This window comes from Crotalus tigris, unplaced genomic scaffold (assembly GCF_016545835.1).
Source record: "Crotalus tigris isolate CLP2741 ecotype Arizona unplaced genomic scaffold, ASM1654583v1 scf7180000017764.6130737, whole genome shotgun sequence".
NCBI lineage: Eukaryota > Metazoa > Chordata > Lepidosauria > Squamata > Viperidae > Crotalus > Crotalus tigris.
In genome coordinates this window covers 4,283,488-4,290,677 of record NW_024096618.1, presented here as the reverse complement: position 1 = coordinate 4,290,677, position 7,190 = coordinate 4,283,488, and the positions used below count along the sequence as shown (strand labels likewise).

At 40.7% G+C, this 7,190-nt stretch overlaps 1 long non-coding RNA gene across 1 annotated transcript; it reads left to right on the top strand.

Moving 5' to 3' along the window:
- Positions 1-2,717: 2,717 nt before the first annotated feature.
- LOC120307062 lies at positions 2,718-6,916 on the top strand. The gene is made up of 2 exons (XR_005556441.1): positions 2,718-2,799; positions 6,519-6,916. It is a non-coding gene; the product is annotated as an uncharacterized LOC120307062 (long non-coding RNA).
- Positions 6,917-7,190: the final 274 nt, after the last annotated feature.

The window sequence follows — 7,190 nt, the reverse complement described above, 5'->3', positions numbered from 1 at the left end:
TATTTTGATTGTAGGAACCATCACCAGGTTCTAACAATGTGTACTGTATTCTATTGTCATGCAGGTGTGAAATCATATTTTAATGCATATAGAGATGAATGCAGAAACAAAGGATGTTTTTCAAGAGGTGTGCTGCACACATATCACATTTATTCATTGAATGTTATCAGTGAAGAAATAGTTACTTCTAAAATGAGGTAGAACAGACTCAATTAACCATTCCCATCAAAACTGCAAACTTTTATTTTTAGATTCACACATATTCACACATTCACACAGTGCATAAGTGCCATATTATTTGTATGGATCCTAACTCTTAGAAAGATGGAGACTGAGGATGTTAGTATTTACTAAGTAAAGAATGAAATAAAGAACTATGTTAGGAATATACCATAATTTTGACTAAGGGATCCTCTGAAGGCAATTTTATTATCATTAGTAGTTATTTTTTACATACTGCCATATTTTTCCTAAAAATTACTGTATGGTAGCGACTTTTATGAGGCTCTAGAGCAGGGCTTTTCAACCTTTGCACCAATTGTACCACTTTTACAATATGGCAATATTCAAGTACCACTAGTCGCCTAGCAAGGTGTTAAAAACTTGATGGCCAAAAAAACCCCCCAGAAAAAAGTGACAAAGTACAGGTAGTCCTCACCCCCTTTAATATCCTCTCTTCTCTCACCCCCTTTAATATCCTCTCTACTCTCCCCCTCAGCAGGACCCAGGCAATGCCTCTCACAGCTCCAGCTGAATCTCTGCCTGAAGACTATGTGAGGCCACTTGCCACCCCCAATCAGCTGGAACTGCATGAGCCGATCCTGGGCTCTCAGCAGGACACAGGCAATGTGTTGCGCAGCTCCAACTGAATCTCCACCTGAAGACTGTGTGAGGCTGACTGCCACCCCTAAGGCCGCCGCCAATCAGCTGGAGCTGTGCACTTTGATCCTGGGCTCTCAGTACGTCCCAGGCAACGTGCAGTTCCAGCTGACTTTCCCACAAGCCTGCGTGGTGCTGCTGCCGAATCACCTCATCCACTTTTACACTTTTCTTTTACATTTTTTTTACAGTGCTGTTCAACCTGTCATACGCATACCACGTGCCAGGTGCCAACGTACCACCAGTTGAAAAGCCCAGCTCTAGAGCAGTGGTTCTCAACCTTTCTAATGCCGCGACCCCATAATACAGTTCCCCATGTTGTGGTGACCCCCAACCACTTATACATCACTGGGTGCCAGGGGCGTGGCCAAAGAAAAGGGGGAAAAAAGTGGCGGACAGCCTTGTTTGGCGACCCCCGTGAAATGGTCGTTCGACCCCAAATGGGGTCTTGACCCACAGGTTGAGAACCACTGCTCTAGAGTCTTCATTAAGACTTCAGCATTACATGTGGACATACAAGCTGCAGCTGTATTTCTATTCTAGAGAAATGGTGGAGCAGAAGTTGCTGGTCAAAAAGATGTGATTGCTGTAATAATTGAAGGAAAACATGGTGGACCAAAAATGGAAGGAAGGAAGGAAAAGGAAGGAAGAAAAAGGATAAAATTTTAAACAAGGGAATAAGCAATTATAATAACTTTCTCATGGGAATGTGAATGTAAATGACAACTTTTTTTATTATGGACAAGCAGACAAATAGCAAGAACGTAAGTTACATTCAGATGCAACTTTGATTATGAAAATAAAATGAGGCAAAGCTCTCAAGTCTCCAAGGTACATTTAGCAATAGTATTGGATGTAAACAACCTACAGGTGTAATTTTGGCAGTTGAAATCTCATAATCTTGATGCCAAGATTACTGTACCAAATAGAATTTAGCTCTTACTAAGTACTCTGGAATCACAGAAGTCTGACAAAATTGATTAAGAAAGTAGATGTATTTGTACCAACATTTGGCACCAGCTTTGACAAAGGAGGTTAGATGCTGTATTAAAAAAAAAGTTATAATTTTTTTCATTTTCACTTTTCAATTGGAGAAAAGATGATCTGAACAATTTGCCACTAAAAACTTAAATTCAAACCACTAAAATTTAAGCCAGTAGTGGCATATCAAATTATTATTTGTTGTCGTGAATTGATTTTTTTTTGGTACAAATTTCAGCATTAGCCAGGATATCACCTCAAATATCATGCAATGCCGCAACAACTTGTTAAAGTTATGTAAGGCTGTGGTCAATGCAGACTACTGAGAACTTCCTGAGAACATTCCTACTGTAAATAATAGTTGAGTATACTAAAATATGCCAATAAAACATAGTAGGGATTTAAGAAAGCCAACACTGAAAAAGGGTTACATAAGTTTAAACCATTTTGAAATTTAGCATTCACTTTGTGTAATAATTCAAAAGTTCTTGGAAACTTTTGCAGGTTTGCAAAATTAACCTGTTTAGATGTTTCAGTATTTTAAGAATTACTGAAGGGATCCATTATTTGGATTTACGTTTGACTATCTGAATATTAATTTTAAATTCAAATAGTAATAAATAATATAATAACTAAGGAATATTTTCCATTTTTTAACTGCTTTACTTGCCTAACATTTTCTCATTCATATTTTGTACCTATTTTCATTCATTCATTCATTCATTTTCTATGGCCACATCTCAAATTCATGACTCTGGATGCCTAACATGCCTAAATATGATCAACCAGCTTTAGAATTGACAATGAAGATATTGAAATGGTGGATATTTTCTGCTTTCTAGGATCAATCATCAATAGTAAAAGAACAAGCAGTCAAGAAATACATCATGGATTGGCACTTGGTACAGGAGTCATAACTGCATTGTTTTCATTTTGAAGGTGACAGCTATCTTTTTTTTTAAATGTATGTATGAGTGATGTGCATAACTACGCACCTTCACAGTCCTATTGATTTGGCCTCCACAACAGTCTTCGTTTCTCATGTGTCTCTTATGAAAATTAATTGTCCTCCCCCTACTCTATACCTACAAAAGATCAGAATAGTGAAAGCCATGGTATTTCCTGTGACACTATAGATGCGAAAGTTGGACTTCAACGAAGCAGGTTTGAAAGAGTATTGACACCTTTGAGCATTGGTGTTGGAGAAGGCTGCTGAGAATGCCATGGACAGCCAAAAAAACAAACCAATGGATCAGAAAACAAATCAACTCACAGTTATCACTTGAGGCACAAATGGCAGGCTCAAATTATTCTACTTCAGTTACATTCGCAACACCTATTCACTCCAGACTACTGAGCCATAGCCTATTTGGAACGGGGCCATCCAAGAGGCAGGCTGGAGTGCATGTGCACGTGGGCAGCTCCGCTCATCTGAGTGGCACCCCAAAGGCTTCTCTTCTCTGTTGTGTGAGTGGAGCTGCCCGTGTACATGGACGCCAGCCCGCTGCTCATGCAGCCCAGTTACCCTCTTCCCCCCAGCCGGGCTGTCAAGCCGCTTGCTCTCAAAGCTCCAAAAGTGGAGCGGTGAGAGAAGAGGCTGAGTTGGATGAATGCTCCCTGCTCATCTTTGCTGACTCACTGAGGCTGCCTGCACAGGACACCCAATCTGCTCTTGGAGCAATGGGCAGCCTTGGTGAGTCTAAAGGAGCACAAGATTGCACTCTCAAAGGCTTCTCTTCCCATGCTGAAAGCTTTTACAAATGGACAAAAGGCTTCAGGGGAACCATCTCGCGCTGCTTCAGGCCTTTCATCCCTTTGCTTTTGGCATGAAGAAGCCTGAAAGAGCATGAAACTGCATCCCAAAGGGTTCTCTTCTCTGTTGTGGAGAGGTGCACGCGCACACACCAGTGCACCAAGCCACTGCTCATGCAGCCTGGTTCCCTTGTCTCCTCCCTCCAAGTCAGGCAGCCAAGCTGCAAAGGTTGGGGATTGCTGCTCTAAACAAGTTTATATTCCCAGGATCAGATGAATTACATCCCGCAGTTCTGAAGGAGCTTGTGTTCAACTATATATTTCAAATAACTTGAATCATCAGGGAATTGCCAGAGGATTGGAAAAGAGCTGATGTGGTTCCCATCTTCAAAAGAAAAAAAATGATCAGATTAATCAGCCTAACATCAATACCTGGGAAGATCCTGGAAAAGATATTGACATAGTGCAATGGTCCCCAACCTTTGCGGCTTGGCAGTCCAGTAGAGGGGAAGGACAGGAACTGGGCCACACAAGTGGCAGGCTGGCACTTGTGCGGCCCGGTTGCAAATCGGCCACAGCCCGGTAGTGGGCTGTGGATCGGGCATTGGTGACCCCTGAAGTGGTGAATCTGTGAACATCTAGAAATAGGCAAAGCTATTACTGGAAGCCAATACAGTTTGTCCAAAAGAAATTCTGCTACACAAACCTTATTGCATTCTTAATCACTACTGCAAAGTTACTAAATTAGTGGACCAGTGAAATGTTATGGACATGGTATACTTGGACTTCAGTAAGGCATTTGATAAAATAGACAACAATTTACTTCTTGGTAAGATTAAAAAAAATGTGGGATAGATAGTATCACCATCAGAGGGATTCATAATTGGTTGACCAACTGTGCTCAACATGTAGTCCTCAATGGGATTGAATCTATTGTAGGGAAGCATGGTTTTGTCTCCAGCATCTTCTTAAACAATTTAGATGAGGGAACAAAAGTGGAAATCATCAAATTTGCAGATGACATCAAGCTAGGGGGAATAGCCAACACTTTAGAAGATAGGCTAAAGATCTAGAACAGTGGTTCTCAACCTTTTTAATGCCGCGACCCCCAACCGGTCGTAAGTCGAGGACTACTCAACTGGTGCAGCACCGTTTGCAGAATGGGACTTTTGGCGGGCTCAGCAGGGCAGAAACAGCCTGGACAATTCCTATTGGCTTTTGAAAGCCAATAGAATTAGACTCTATTTAAGAGAGTCTATTCTATTGGCTTTCAAAAGCCAATAGAATAAAAGGGAGTAGCACAGCTAAGGAAAAGGGGAAAAAATGGCGGACTGTGTTGTTTGGCGACTCCTGTGAAATGGTCGTTCGACCCCAAATGGGGTCCTGACCCACAGGTTGAGAACCACTGTTCTAGAAGGATCTTGACAAACTTGAACACTGGGCCCTAACCATCAAAATGCAATTTAGTGATGAGAAAAGTAAGATCCTACACTTAAGCAAGAAAAAAAAAACCAAATGCACAAGTATAGAATAGGTGGTATTTAGCTCAACAGCAGTAACTGTGAGAGGGATCTAGGTATTCTAGTGAACAACCATGTAAATATGAGCCAGCAGTGTGCTGTAGCTGCAAAATAAGGCAATGCAGTCCTAAGCTGCATCAACAGAGAGAAAGTGCAAAGGTGAAGTATTTATACTGCTTTATACTGCTTTGGTATATACTTGGAATACTGCATCCAATTTTGATCACCGTGATACAAAAAAAAGATATTGAGACTCTAGAAAGAGTGCAGAGAAGAGCAACAAAGATGATTAGGCATTTGGAGGCTAAAACATGATAAATGGTTGCAGGAACTAAGTATGTCTAGTCTAATGAAAAGAAGGACTAGAGCAGTGGTTCTCAACCTGTGGGTCGGGACCCCATTTGGGGTCGAACGACCATTTCACGGGGGTCGCCAAACAAGGCTGTCTGCCATTTTTCCCCCTTTTCTTTGGCCAAGTCCCTGGCACATGGTGATGTATAAGTGGTTGGGGGTCACGACAACATGGGGAACTGTATTATGGGGTCACGGCATTAGAAAGGTTGAGAACCACTGGACTAGAGTGACATTTGAATAGAATAGAGCTGGAAGGGACCTTGGAAGTCTTCTAGTCCAGCCCCCTGCTCAAGCAGGAGAACCTATACCATCTCAGACAGGTGATTATCTAGTCCAGTGATAGAGAGCCCATGATTTCTGGGGGTAAGCTGTTCCACTGATTGATTGTCCTCACTATCAGGAAGTTTCTCCTTAGTTCCAGGTTGTCTTCTAATACTTGAGGGGCTGTCACAAAGAAAAGAGAGTCAACCTATTCTGCAAAATACCTGAGGGCAGGACAAGAAGTAATGGACAGAAACTTATCAAGGAGAGATCCAAATTAGGACTAAGGAGAAATTTCCTGACATAGAGAATAATTTATCAGTGGAACAGCTTGTCTCCAGAAGTCGTGGGTCTCCATCACTGGAGATTTTAAAGAAGAGATTGGACAGCCATTTCTCCGGGTTTGAACTAGAAAACCTCCAAGGCCCCTTCTAACTCTCTTATTCTGTATCTTAGTATTTCTCAAACAATATCAGAATTGTCGTTGTACTATATTGTTTTAATTTATTCTGATTCTTTCCTAACTAAAGATTAGGCAAGAGGTATTTACTGGCCCTATGAACTAGAAAAAAAATGCGAATCTGGGTGAAAAAAATTAAATGGAAAGGTGTCCATTGCTGGGAAAGCAAATTCCTATCGAGCACCATCTAAAAAACAGATGCAAGTTTCTACAGATCAGTAACCTGAAGTTTACATTTTGATGATATTCTATATTTTTCCACTATGCTGGTTAATGACTGCAATAAAGTTTTCATCTCTGTTTTTACACAGCAATAACAAAAGCACAGCAATAATAGCAGAAAAGAAGGCAGTAACAATAGTTATTCCAGAGTTCCTGATAATCTTGTCATCTGATGCCAATGTTGACATTATTATTGACAGTATCGCATTTCAGCCAGTCAGAAGCATCAATCAACCCATGGTGATAACATAAAACCGAGAAAAGCTTCTCCTAATCCAATTTATATTCTGTCCCATATACCAGGCCCAACCATGCTGAGGAAACAAAATGAGAAGAGCACAGAATAATATACTTTTAAACTTAGACATACATATTCTGATACACACAGAATATTTTGGAACATGGCAAAGAAAGGACTTCACATATTTTATGTAATTTCTATAGACATAGATTAAAAAAAAAAACCTTGAATGTGGAAAACAAAGTTCAGTCCCCTTCAACACCAGTATCAAAATTATGCCTGGCTTACATTTCTGTCTTCAAAATACTATTAAAAGGTAATAATTCTGAAGAATCAGAAGTGACAGTACAACTGATCAACAATAATTTTAAAATTCAGAGCATTAATGTGAACAAAAGTAGGATGCAGAAAGAATGATGCTTCCAGGACTAGTGACAACAATAGGGCTTTGTGCGCGTGCGCGCGCGCACACACACACACACACACACACACACACAGGCAAAGTCAGAGCTTAGTAGGA